The sequence below is a fragment of the Triticum urartu genome, chromosome 1A (assembly GCF_056163025.1).
Source record: "Triticum urartu cultivar PI428250 chromosome 1A, HENAU_Tu73, whole genome shotgun sequence".
Taxonomy (NCBI): Eukaryota; Viridiplantae; Streptophyta; class Magnoliopsida; order Poales; family Poaceae; genus Triticum; species Triticum urartu.
Window position 1 is genome coordinate 456,109,056 of NC_141873.1, and position 14,195 is coordinate 456,123,250.

Below are 14,195 nucleotides of genomic sequence, written 5' to 3' on the forward strand. Positions count from 1 at the left end.
AAGAAGGCGCCATGGCCCCAAGGCGCGTGGCCCCTGGGCGGAACCCGCTCCGTCAGGTGCTAGCGCGGCAAGAGCAGAGCTGCCAAGAAGTCCCTCGCCCGTAAGAAGCTGCCCGGGCGCTCCCTGCTCCAGCACGTCGTGACCATGCTCCTGCTCCCTCACGTCAAGACCCCGCGCTGCTCCCAGCTGCAGCGCGTGGGGACATGCAAGACCAAGCTCTCCGTCACCCAAGGCCTCCCGTGGCCACAGCAGGCCACCGTGCCTTCACCACCGAGCTACGCAGCGTCGCGTGGCCCGGCAAGTTCAAGCCAGACCTGCCTCCTCGTTACGACGGCATGGCCGACCCTGCGGAGTTCCTCCAGCTCTATGAGCTGGGCATCGAAGCTGCCAACGGAGACGAGAAGGTCATGGCGAACTGGTTTCCCATGGCGCTCAAGGACGGGGCCTGCACCTGGCTCCTGAACCTGGCTCCAGGCACGATCTCCTCCTGGGACGAGATGTGCACCCGCTTCATCGCCAACTTCCAAGGTACTCGCGACCGGCCACCCGCCGTGAGCGACATGCGCCGCATCAAGCAACAACCCAGAGAGACCCTGCAGAAGTACATCCAGCGCTTCAACAACGCACGCCTCAAGATTCCCAAGGTGACCGAGGAGGCCATCATCTCAGCCTTCTCCGACGGCGTGCGCGATGTCAAGATGAAGGAGGAGCTGGTGATGCATGAAGACTTGTGCACTTCCTTGGAGTTGTTCAACTTGGCAACCAAGTGCGCCAGTGCTGAGGAAGGGCGTCTCTCCCTCCTCGAGCTGCCTGCCGCAGACCCAGAAGAGAAGAAGCCCAAGGCCAAGGATGTGAAGCGCAAGGGGGCTGCCGTGCTCGCGGCAGAACCAGACACCAGGCGGGGCAGAGATCAGCCCGAATCTTCCAAGGGCAGTCGGTACTGTGTGTACCACGACCTCCACACCCACAACACCAACGAATGTCAAGAGCTCCGAGCCATGCGAGAAGGAAGGATCGGCTGTCGCCCCGACCACGGTGACCGGGGCTATGGTCGAGGAGGAGGAAGGAACGCAGGATGCTGGGAAGACCGCTGCCCGTGCCAAGGGTGGCGCGATCGACCTCGCGAGGATCGCTGGCAAGACCCGCCTCGCGAGGGAGACTGGAGGGATCAGCCTCGCGAGGATCGCCCGCAAGGCAACGCAGGCCTCCCTCCGCTGCCGCCGCAGCCAAGGAGAAATGAGGACCGCCATCAGGACGACGGGGCTGGGGGCTTCCAGGAGCCACGCGTGATCGCCTGCATCCTAGGCGGGGCTCAAGCCCCAGCCTCTCAACGCATCTTCAAGCAGTTCGCCCGCGAAGTGAATGCAGTCCTCCCCAAGCTCGAAGCCACGCGCCCTCTCAGGTGGTCGGCGTGTGCCATCACGTTCAGCTCAGCAGATTAGCTCAAGTGTGCGGCCACAGCCAGAGTCCTCCTGATGCTTTGTTCCCCAATCATCAGCAACATGGTGGTCACCAGGACCCTCATCGATGGCGGGGCAGGGCTCAACGTCCTGTCCGTGGAAACATTCAACAATCTCCAAGTGCCCTATAACCAGCTTCAGCCAACCAAGCCTTTCTCCGGAGTCACCGACGGTGCCACGGTCCCGATTGGGCAGGTCCACCTCCCTGTCACCTTCGGGGCACGCGACAACTACCGCACCGAGCTCATCGACTTCGACGTCGCTCACATTCGCCTGCCGTACAACGCCATCCTTGGGTACCCAACGCTGGCCAAGTTCATGGCCGTAACTCACCACGGCTACAACGTCCTCAAGATGCCAGGAAGTGGCGGAGTCATCACGGTGCCCTGTGAAGAGAAGGACGCGGTGTGTTCCCTGGAACGAGCCTTTCAGGCCGCATCACTGGAAGACCTGGATCGCGGAAGCAGGAGGCTTCCCGAGACCGCCCCCAAGAAGAAGAAGATATCGTCCGGCCCGGCCCCTCAGGGCCCGCGCCTGCCCAGGGGGAACCTCCTTCCATCGCATAGGAAAGCGCGCCCGGCTCCCTCCTTAGGCAGGGCTCGGGGGCTCTCCCCTGGAGGGCCACCGACCTGGCTAAGGTCATGAGGGAGGTGCTTGGGCACCACATGGAGGCGTGTTTCGAAGCACGTTTCCCTCAAGAAGGAGTAAGGCAAGGAGAGCCAGACCCTCAGGAGTTCGTCAGCAAGGCCATTCAGGAGCTACATGAGTCAAGAGTCATGAAAGGCGGCCGCCGCCTACCAGCTGTGGCTCCCCATCCAGGCAAGGATGGTGGGCTGCGCGTCTGCATCGACATACCAGGGCTCAATCGAGTCGCCTCTCTGGAGCGCCTCTGGCCCTCGCGAGTGGGGCGCTGCGAAGGTCCACCCCACAGCTATGTTCGCATGCCTTACGGCTCGCCAAACGCGGCTGCCACGTACCAGCGCCTCATGAGGGGCATCATGGAGACTCAAGAGGCCAGACATTTCGCAGCCCTGGCGGAGATGGAGATGGTCCGCGAGGAGCCACCAGCGCCTCCAGAGCCTCCCGAGGCCCCTGGGCCTGGGGGCTCGTGAGGATCGGCTTCCGCAGCCCACCGAGTCTGCTACGTCAACATTCCTTCGTCCTCAACATCATCAGGTGACATCTTTCAAGTTTCATTTCCAGCTGGGAGCTCCCCCCAGGGCTGCATTATTCCCAAGCCGCGTGGGTCCGTCCCTGCGGCATGTATCCCTTTTATTTCATGTTGTTAGCTTACCTTGTTGGGGGCGCCCCTCGGGCTGCATCATCCCCCAAGTCGCTCGGGCCAGACCCAACGACATGTATCCCTTTTGTGTTTATTTCCGGCTATGTGTTCGACCCACCATGCTTGATTATTTGATGCCTGTCCACGGCACCTCTTCTTCTCCATGCCGACCACTTGCACGTTAAAGGGGGGGTACCTGAGCATCACGACTCAGGGCTCTTACTGGCTCTCCAGCCCTCACCCTCTGGCCTTGTCCACGGCATCGTGACCTGGCATACCAGCGACGGCTGAGACCAGCTCGAGGGCCAGGACCCGAGGACATAGAGTGCCGGCATCTAACCAAATTTGCAGGGACACATCACAAGATAAGGCCCAGTGCCAGGCGCAACCTGCCTAGAGGTAGGGCCCCGTGAGTCCCGCGCTGGCTCACGGGTGCCCAGATACACCTCGCCAGGCCCTACCGTGCCAGCCACGTGTCAGGGCGGGGTTGTACATGCCCCGGGGGCTCCTCCCGGAGGGGAGCCCCCTTCCATATACTAGTGGAAGCACCATGCTCCGCGCTGGCTGACGACACTGCCGAGGAGCGGCTATGCCCGTACACATACGGAAGCGCTATGCTCCGCGCTGGTGATAAACAACTGAGGGCGGCCCCCGAGCCGCATCAACCTCAGGGAGCCCAGAGCTCAGTGTCTAGCCTCATCGTAATGCCTCCCCTCGGGAGTGCCGCGCGAGGGGGCTGGGCACGGGGACTGCGCCTGGGTCACGCCCAGACGCACGCCACCCAGCCAGGCCCCCCCGGTCCTGGTTCATCGCGCATCTCTCCCCGAGCGGAGCCAAGGTACGAAGGCCGTTTGAGCGTCAAGGGGGACTCCTGAGCATCGCGACTCAGGAGCCTAACTGGTCACGTAGCCCCTCACTCCTTAGTTCCGAAAGGCTAACGATGGTTGAGGTATGCGCGCGGCCGGGCTCTGCAGACGTAGAACGGTAGATCCACCCACATCACACCTCCCTACTTGCTGTTCGTGCGCCAAGGGGGACTCCTGAGCATCGCGACTCAGGAGCCTAACTTGTCACGTAGCCCCTCACTCCTTGGTCCCGTCCTGGTTTCCGGTCGGGGCTAATGGCGGCTGAGGTATGCGTGGGGCCGGGCTCTGCCGGCATAGAACATAAGCAAGTAGGAAGGAAAAGCATAAATTTCAAGGAATTCAAAAGCAAGTATTACAGTCCACACTGTTATCTCAATTCCAAACGCAAGTTTAAACGCCTCCCCGAGGCATGATACATGTGCAGGAATTAAAGGCAGGACAGGAGCCACAACGGAGTCACTTGTCGGTGGTGGAGCAACGCGGAGTGGGTTCGCCTCATCGAGCAGCGGGGTCGGCAGCGCCTTGCTTCGGCTTGGTGCTGAAGGCCCGGAACTTCCCCAGCGGAGCCTCCGCGCGACCCTTCACGACCTCGGCAGTGGCAGCGGCACGCTCGCTGCTTACTGGCTCCAGCAGGCTGTCGAGGTCGACACCGGGATCGCGAAGGTAGACGTGGGTGAGGACCCGCGTCAGCGCTGCAGAAGACAGGACACGCGCCTCGGCCTCGGCCGTGGGGCCAAGGCCAAGGGCGACATCTTCAAGAGCGCGAACCAGGAAGGGAAGCAGCTTGGCGGGGCCGTCCTCGGCGCCAGCCAGCGGGCTCTCCAGGCCGCTGTCGTAAAGCGTCCTCAGCGAGGAGCGAGCCTTCGCCTCCATCTTCGTGAAAGCCATGCGGTCCTCGGCAAGAACCTGGGCCTTGTCGTCCAGCTCGACCTTCCTCGCCCCCGACCAGAGATTGGAGGACCGCAGCCAGATCTTCGTCGGCCAAGGCCGCGGGGCTCGGATGGGGCCTCCACATCGGAAGTGAGTACTGCCGAAGCGGAGCCAGCTGCTGCTCCAGGAATTCCCTCAACAGCGACGCGCCGGTCAGCTTCGCCGCCGCCATGTTGGCCGGCCTCAGATCCGCGTCCATCTTCTCCAACACCAGCTTCGTGCGGGGGTCTGCGAGCTCCGCTCGACCCCAATCGCTGGAGCTCGTGGGTTGCTCCGTGGGCAAGATCAGCCGAGGGTGGATGCGCCCAGCATCTGCCAAGACCCACTTGCTCCTGAAGCCCTCAGTCCTTTTCCCGGGGTTCGAAATGGCAATGGCGCCACCGTACGCGATGAAGCTCGCGCACGCGGAAGCAGGACCGCGAGAGGTCCGGAGGTAGAAGTAATGGCGCAGCAAGGCCACTGAGGGCTGCACCCCTACATGAGCCTCGCAGTAATAGGCGAAGATTGCCACGAGAAGGACGGAGTTGGGGTGGAGATGCAGAGCCTATAGCTTATAATGGCAGAGGACAGAGAAGAAGAACTCGGAGAAAGGAGGCACCAGGCCAGCAGCAATGGCGCTTACAAAGAACGGATAGAAGGTGCTCCCTTGGCCCTCAGGGGTGGCGGAGCCGGCCTTGAACACCTTCGCCCCGTCAATGCCCTGCGCCGCCGCCATCCGGCGCAACCGGGCGAGGCTCGCCTCCGACACGTTCGGCGAGTCCAGGGCAGACGAGTACTGACGGTATCCTGGACTAGGGGGTACTCACCACGTCGTCTCCCGATCTATTAGATTGGGCCGAGGACCCCCGTGGCCGTATACTCATGGGCCAGTTCAGACGGCTACCGCATACAAGGAAGATTCCACAAGACTTGGCGATCAAGACAAGGACTTCTCCCCACCGGCGTATTCGGCTAGGACTCTTGTTATCCTAGGCCTCCGATGCATTATATAAACCGAGGCCAGGCTAGTCGATATATACACAATATATACAACAATCATACCATAGGCTAGCTTCTAGGATTTAGCCTCCTTGATCTCGTGGTAGATCTACTCTTGTACTACCCATATCATCAATATTAATCAAGCAGGAGTAGGGTATTACCTCCATCGAGAGGGCCCGAACCTGGGTAAAAAACATCGTGTCCCTTGTCTCCTGTTACCATCCGGCCTTGACACACAGTTCGGGACCCCCTACCCGAGATCCGCCGGTTTTGACACCGACATTGGTGCTTTCATTGAGAGTTCCGCTGTGTGATCGACAAAAGGATCGATGGCTCGCCTGCAGATCAACTGGGACTTCGGCATCTTCGTCACCAGCTCGACTGGTCACCTTGGTTCGACCAAGAATTGCGCCCCGTGTTCGGATCACCATGTCCGGACGAGGGCCTTCATCAAACATCAACTCCGATCTCTATCAAGATCACGGAGGAATCATCTATGGAGCTCGGGGGCTCAACGTCAAGATTGCCCTCAAGCGACCGTGCTGTTTTTCTGGACAGCGAACTCGTATCTGCCACCACCACCTCCTCGAGTATCACTTTGACGATCGCTTTGGTGGAATTGTGCGGAATTGAGTCTACAACAAACCTGGAAAATTTCGTCGAGTTCCGATGGAGGAATCTCTGGCAATCCACGATATACCGGAGCCCTGTCAAATCTGGACGGGAATTTGGATGAGTTTTAGGGCATGGTGTCCAGCTTCTAGCTCGGACGTCCTTTGGAAGATCCAGCCGTTGATCGGCTCGGAATTCTTATATCTACCACCTCTCAAAATTTCGGCTCGATCCGACCGTCCAAACTCCGGGAACCTTCCGATTAGTGCATCACTTTTCGGATCTATTTTCTACGCGAAAACGAATCCGACCCGAGTTCATCTTTTTTATGAACGGGATTTCGGACATCCCTTTTGAAGGAAGTTTTGTATGGGGTATTGTGTTTTGTTTCTGAACACATCCCACTAACTTTAAAATCTTTTGAAGATGATCTTCCATATCATGCTGGTGTCAAACCAGTCCGGCAATATTGCTCCACGGCTGCCGACCTGCACTAGACACGTCGTCACTTTATTGAGCCGAGCTCAACTTCTTCGGATCATCACCTCGGCAAGCTGAACAACAGTTTGGCATCGCAAAGAATAAATCATCACCAACATCGCCACCCCACAGGTTACACGAAGCGGGCACACCGGCATCGCCGCACGGTCACTTCATCAAGCCAGCATTGACCACGTCACGACCTGCATCGGCAGGGCCGCACTATTGCTCCTCCGAGCCGGTGTCCATCACGCCGACCTACTTCGACATCTCGGCTGGACCGGGGGCTTCCTCATCTCTTCATCAACCAACTCCGGTAACGGGTGTGCGGATCGAGTCCCAATTTTGGGAATCACCTTCCTTCGGATTGCTACAACAAATAAACCAGGTGCTATTAATCCTAGTATTTTTTGCTTGTTTGGGTTCAATTTTTTCCAAGGAATTATTACTCTGGTTTGTCCATCATATGTACACAGGTGTATCAAATGGTGGCCGCATTAACGACGGTCGCATGGTGGTCCGGTCAGTCTCCGTACATAGTCCGGCGAATGCCGCATCCGGAACTCGGACCGACCTATGAATTTAGGCTTTGCCACGCCTTTACCGCATCACGCCGATGCCCTGCATCGACTTGACTTCGGCGCCAGGCCATATTTCTTTTATTACTCACTTTGCATAAATTATTTATTATGCAACGATTTTTTTTAATTATCATTATTACTATTATCTCCGATTTGCACTATTTTTTGTGCACAGGAAAATGATCCGGGGACTTCGGCGTCACTCTGCCGGTCTGCATTGATCGTGCTATGTCACCACTTCAGCGTGTCAAGCTCTCCGCTCCGCCACCTCGGGACCGGCTTGAGGAATGGAACCTTGCCCCGCATCAAGCTCGGACCGCGTCATCAATACCGAACACATTAACCAGCTAAGTCGCTTTCATGCTCAAAGCTTTAATTTCTAACTTGCGTTCGGTTCGACCAAGCATTATACTTTTTTGGAAAAAAGTTGCTTCTAAAAAATTTTCTTGTCCAAACTTTGTTTGTGACGCATAAATTCAAATACCCCATTTACTTGGGGGCTTCCTTTATGAAGCTTTTCCTGTTGCATATGATTATACTTGTACGGCTTCGTTCCTTGTTCGTGTATTATGCCACAATATGCACCACATTGACTTAAGCGATTTGCAAGCTGGGTTGCCTCGCTCCTGTGTTTACCCCTACGTTCCCGATTGTTCGGCTAGGGAGTAAAGGGAGCACCTCTGCGATTGTCACGATCGGGTCACCCGAGCCGGACCTCAGACTGGGTGAAGCCGAAAGCTAGCGCTCTTATAGTTATTCAATGATGGTCGGCACACAACGGAACTCATGAGTACAAAAAATCTATTGCACAAGTCTCATAATAACAATGAGCACCAAAGAAAGGTATCGGTGGGGGTACTATTTTCTTCGAAGATGCTTCTTACTCTTCGCAGTAATATAGCATAAGTTCCCTGAGCGCGCTTTGTCTGTTACATCCTTATGGCCTGATTGCCTGGTTATTGGAAACACCGTCGATATTCTCGACCGATGGAGTACATAACACTTTTTGGTCCTTGACCGAAGAGGGAGAAGCTGACGGTCGGTTAAGACGCGTTTAAAGTTCGGTTGAACATATATATGATATAAGTACTTCGGTACATGCAATCATTCTTCTACCCAAGTCACTTGGGGGATCTTAAGTTTATTTGAGCCGTTTTATAATAAGTGTTCTTCTTCTTAGTCGTTGCAAAGCTTTATTATTATTTATCACTCCTTTTTCGACACGAGTGTGCGGTCACTAGCCGGGGAGCCTAATTTCTCTCTCAAAGCCGCTAGAGTTTAGTTTGCTAAACTGGACTGATGAGAAGTACTCCGCCCTTGAGATAGGAGGTTGAAGCCGTAGGCTGACCCGCTCGAAGTCTTGAGATAGGATGTATCATGTTAAAGCACGACAGAAGCACTTCTTTTTTCTCAGACCAACTTTCGGATTGGCACCGAACACTTGATATTGTTCGGACGTCATGTTTTTACTGACGTTTCTTGGTTTTCCAAGCTTTTTGGCACTTTTAATACTATTTGTGCTTCTCCAGCATTAGTCTCGCAGTGCAACGCCGGACACCTTTAGGGATTCGGCAAAAACATTCTCAGATATTGCTATATATGCATCGGTTTTGAATTGTGTCTTCGGTCAATAGTTGGGTTGCCCGACTCCTGCACTTGCTTCCTACGTTCCGTTTTGTTCGGCTAGGCGTGCAAAGGGAGAACCACTGCGATTGTGCTTCTAGCTCACATGGTTAAGCACCTCAGTGGAGAAAGCCGAAAACTGACTTTCACAATAAGCGTAAACTGGTCGGCGATCCGATGACTATGTTAAATGATGGGCCGTTCATAACATTGGCCGAAGTGTTTACGGCTTGACCCCGACTGTCGCCGAACACTACCAGGGGCTATTAACTGGCCTCCCAAACTAAATCCTCGATATTTTGCTCTTGCATTCGAGCTGAGGTTTCATGATCATGCTTAGCATGACAACCCAAAGAAAGGAACCGATAGCGGGACTATTTTCTTTGGAATACATTTCTTATGTTAAACAGTAATATAACATATCTCTCTGCATACCTTTGTTTATAAAACCGTGTGGCCAGATTGCCTTGTTTGTCGTAAATCTTTGCCCTCATAAAGGCTTTATAAAGTAGGACAAACACTCCTCGGCTACTGGCCAAGGAGGTGGAAGCCGATGGTCGGTCAACAAAGTTTTGTACAATGCGGATCCGAGCATTAATGACGTAAAGTACTTGGATACATAGAGTCATTACACATAATTTGTGATTTTACTATGGAAATTGATCCTTAATTCGGCCACCCGTGCCCGCATTAAGGCTCGGGGGCTACTGGGCTTCGGGCTTATTATTTACAAATATTAAAGGGGCACATCGATCCCCTGATCTGGTGTTGCCACCCGACCAGTGTCTTGGGGGCTACTGCATTGCTTGTCCAATGCAGAAAATTTTATGTGCAATATAGTTTCCGAGGAGATTTTGATCCTCAGGTTGGTCGGCCGCACCCAACCTGAGTCTTGAGGACTGAGCACGCCGCTTTTGTGTCCCGAAGTATTCTGCCGAGCTAGGACTTGATCCTCAGGCCGATTTTGCAAATCAACCTGAGTCTCAACGGCTACTGGGATCAGCGGTCTTATGTCATCCTTCATGTGCATCTCGGGTTTTAGACCGATACACACCTTGAGGGCTACTGGCTATATATCTCGGCAGAGAATAAATTGCACCAATAAAAAATATTGACAAAAAATCGGCCCATAGTCGGGGTGGTGCACCACCTCGGAAGCAGTCCGGCATAAAGCTCGGGCGCTAGTGGCTGGCTCCATAGAGGGCATTTCCGGCATTAAGCTCGGCTAAACTCCTTCAACTTTTTTGAACCAAGGTGATATGACACCTCGGATATAGTCCGGCATTGGAGCCTAGACACAGTCCGGCGTTGGAGCTCGGATATATTTCGGCGTTGGACCTCGGATATACAGTCCGGCGTTGGAGCTCGGATACATAGTCCGGTGTTGGAGCTCGGATACATTCCGGCGCTAGAGCTGGGAAGCGGTCCGGCGTTGGTGCTCGGCTGCAAAAGATACCTCGAATGCAGTCCGGCGTTGGAGCTCGGACGCAAGAGGACCCTGCCTCCCGGGAACAACTTCAAACCCGAGTTGTGGCATAAAAATAAACAAGGCATTGATAAAGGCCGGAAACTTAAAGGGGCTCCTCGGATACCCGACGTGTAAACTCGTCGAATGCATTTCGGCAATCCTCAAGATCGAAGATAAAGAAGATTTGTTGAACCAATTTTCAAGACCGGCAACCGAAGATGAAGAACAGTTCGAAAGAATCGAGGAGTGTCCCTAACTTGAACACCAGTTCAGGGGGCTACTGACGGTGTCCTGGACTAGGGGGTACTCACCACGTCGTCTCCCGATCTATTAGATTGGGCCGAGGACCCCCGTGGCCGTATACTCATGGGCCAGTTCGGACGGCTACCGCATACAAGGAAGATTCCACAAGACTTGGCGATCAAGACAAGGACTTCTCCCCACCGGCGTATTCAGCTAGGACTCTTGTTATCCTAGGCCTCCGGTGCATTATATAAACCGAGGCCAGGCTAGTCGATATATACACAATATATACAACAATCATACCATAGGCTAGCTTCTAGGGTTTAGCCTCCTTGATCTCGTGGTAGATCTACTCTTGTACTACCCATATCATCAATATTAATCAAGCAGGAGTAGGGTATTACCTCCATCGAGAGGGCTCGAACCTGGGTAAAAAACATCGTGTCCCTTGTCTCCTGTTACCATCCGGCCTTGACACACAGTTCGGGACCCCCTACCCGAGATCCGCCGGTTTTGACACCGACAAGTACCAAGCTCCGGCCGGGGACTGACGAGGTGCCATGGCTTCCTAGGTCACGCGGTCGGAGTAGATCTGGAAATTTTGGAGGAAAGAAGGAGAGGCGCAAGAAAGGGGATCTGAGCAGAAACCGGAGAAAGCAAAAAAAGCAAAGCCTAGGCAGATGCCGCTCCCTTATCAACTCGCGCGGTTGCTGAGGCGCCCACGTCCAGTCAACCGCCACGCGGCGCCCAAGGCCGCAGGCTGTTAGGGCCCGCGGCGCTTCGCTCTTGCCCTTTCGCCTCCATGCACGGCCAAGTCCGGGCGCGCCTTGGGCCCGGGGGCTACTGTCGGTGTTCTGGGAATGGGGGTCCCCAGACTTGCCTGCCTGCAGCGTGGCTCAAAAGGGGGCCCAGCACGGCCCATCTTCATCAACACAAACCCAAGACCCTCGCAAGGGGCCAAGCCTCGCGGGGCGGACGACACGGAGCTTCCTCAGGCACGGCCTCATCAGGCTGGCCCGCAAGGAGGCAGAGAGATCAAGGCGGGGTACCTCATGAGGTGCCCGTGACGCAAGCCATGACGACCAAAGGCGCCAGGCGGGCGCCAGCCGCGCAGTGTCCTCCTTTCCTCTTTGGTGCAAAGGGAGCAAGCGCAGGCGAGAGCATCAAGCAAAGGCACCCGTTTCGGTGCAACGAGACCAAGACCAGTCCAACGGCAGGGAGGAAGTCATTGTGGAGCCCAAGCCAGCGTCACCACCAGAGCCTTTGGCAGGCGAGGACCAACTTTAGTCAGGATAAGTGTACCAGATGTTCCCCTTCAAAATGGCCAATTGTTGGCGCCCTTCCCGCTCAATATTTGGGAAGAGGCCCAGGGACTTTGCCTATAAATAGGACTAGCCACCCCCAGGGTAGAGGGGCAATCAAGAAGGGAGAATCTAGAAGCCAAGAGAGAAACTAGCTAGGATCGGATCGAGTAGCATCACACACAGAGAGAGAGAGAGAAGGGCGACTGAACTCCTCCTAGCAGTTCATCCCCCCAGCCAAGAACAGGCCCTCACGAGGCTGTTCTTCCTTGTATTGCTCATCATCATCAGCCCAAGAGGCAATCCACCACACCACACACTGGAGTAGGGTATTACACCACAACGGTAGCCCGAACCAGTATAAACCATGTGTCTCTTGTGTTGTTCTTTCCATAGCTTAGATCTTAGCGAGGCAGAGGGGTGCAGGTAGGTAGAAGGCGAAATCTCCGCGCGCACCCTAGTGTTCGAACCTCAAGGGTCTGCCGGAACCCGAAATCCGACAGGGACTACACCCAGTGGGTGCACTTAGCGTGCCCCCACCGGTTCAGATCCCACTCGCCCGGACCGAGTGGAAGAACGAAACTACCAAGAATAACAAAACACCTATTGGGTGCTCTAATTCGACGCAAACAACAGCAGGTTGTGTGGAAGAAGATTTTTCGAGTAACATTTCCTCACAGAGCAAAAACAGTCGGAAAGTCTACTCACCTGGACATTGGCCCGAAGAGCAGCACTGGCGTCGTAGGCAGCCTGGCTGTTCTCATGCACCGTCTTCACCCGCTCCATCATCATGTCAGCCTGTTGGATGGCTTCCGCAGCCACTTCCGACTGGTTGTCCGGGACGGGATAGCTGGTGAAAAAGTGAGCAGACGACCCAGGTGCGGCGGCTTGGAGCTCCATGGTGTGGAGTTGGACGACTGAAGGAATCACAGGCGCAGTCGGCGGTGTGGGGTGCTCACTCGACAAGGGTGCAGCGAAGGTCACTGAGGCCCTGCCCGCGTCTTCAGGTTGACGGACGGGAGGTGTCGTAGTGGGTTCTTGCCGAGACATCCTACCAGCTGCTACCTTCTTGCTCTTCCTGGGCTTAAGAGCCACATCTTCATCGTCATCTCGAAGATCGATGACGTTGGGTGGAGCTGCAAGGCAGATCATTCGACCCCAAGTGAACCACTAGAACACAATCGACCAAAGAATCAAGTACAAAATTGCAAGAGTTTATACCTGGGTTGGAGGTTACCGCATCTTCCATTTCCTCGTCCCGGTACTGGAAAGAAGAGGTTCTTGACGTAGCAGCACTGCAAATGCCCGCATTCAATCGGTTATGTCCGGTTAATCGAGTCGACGAAAAGGACAAGTCAGATGATTACCCGGAGATAGTAGGAACGGTCACTTTGATCCTGGGCAAAGCTTTTGGCAGTTTGGAGGAGGTGGCTTTCGGCGCTGGAGGCGGCGCGACTTTGGACTGCTTTGGAGCCTTCTCAGTCAGCGTTGGGGAAGACGTCCTGGGACGCTTCAAAGACTGTCCAATCGGTGCGGCCACCAAGTCCGGAGTGCTCGCCGGGTCGTGAGCGTGTTTGGATCTCCTCTCCCTGCGAGGAGGCGAGTCGACTTCTTCGTCATCAGTCGATTCGTCGCTCTCCTCGTCCTCCTCGGCATCCGAGTGCTCCTCGCCGCTCTCGCCCCCGCTCGCTTCTTCCTTGACATCTTGTTCCTGCACTCTGGTGGGCATTGAGTACATGTTGATGAGGGCCTGAAAGGACAACGATCAAAGGAAATTCAGTCGACCATAAACAAGATGTCACACAGTGAATCGGAAAGATACTTGATAAAACAGAATTATACCTCCTCCGGCTGGTGCGAGTTGTCGAATGGAATCACCCTCCTAGACCCCCGAGGGTTGTCTTTGTTGCTGGTGATCCCCATCAACCACTTCTCCAAGGTATCCTCACTGACATCCTCCGGGTGGATCCGAGTGGAATCCTCGAGCCCAGAATACATCCACATCGGATGATCACGCGCCTGAAGCGGTTGGATGCGTCGACCGAGAAAGACCTCTAGCAGGTCCATCCCGGTCACCCCGTCGCGGACGAGTTGGACGACCCGCTCGACCAGCACCTTGACCTGCGCCTTCTCTTCTGGGACTACCTTCAGGGGGCGGGCTTCTCCACTCGATCCAAGGAAAAGGGAGGAAGTCCGGTCGACTTACCCGGGGTCGGCTGATCCTTGCAGTAGAACCAAGTCGACTGCCAGCCCCAGACCGAGTCGGGAAGGATCATGGCTGGGAAGGTACTCTTGCTCCTCATCTGGATCCCCAGACCCCCAAACATCTCGATCACTTGTGTCTTCTCGTCATTCGATTTGGCCTTTT